The sequence below is a fragment of the Penaeus monodon genome, chromosome 29 (assembly GCF_015228065.2).
Source record: "Penaeus monodon isolate SGIC_2016 chromosome 29, NSTDA_Pmon_1, whole genome shotgun sequence".
Taxonomy (NCBI): domain Eukaryota; kingdom Metazoa; phylum Arthropoda; class Malacostraca; order Decapoda; family Penaeidae; genus Penaeus; species Penaeus monodon.
The window spans coordinates 4187585-4187912 of record NC_051414.1 but is presented as its reverse complement, the minus strand read 5'-3'; positions in this window follow the sequence as shown (position 1 = coordinate 4187912).

The window sequence follows — 328 nt, the reverse complement described above, 5'->3', positions numbered from 1 at the left end:
ATCCTTTTACTATCCTTCTACTAAGCAATTCTCTTAACAAGCAATCATTCAACTCATTGTTGGTTGACCGAAAGACCGACTAACATAACACTTGGTTGACCTGACTGGTTAACTAACCGGGTCGACTGTCTGTTTGCTAGACTGACAGGCAGTTCATCTTCTGTTTTATCTTTTTATTGGGTCTTTATCACAAATTCCTTTCAGAGAGACATTTACTTTCTGATATAAAAATGTCAGCATCTATATCCATGACGCAGAAGCGGTGAGGTTTCCTTTGCTCTCCTCATTCAAGGCCAAACTTTCTTGTGAAATGTATTTAGATTGCCCT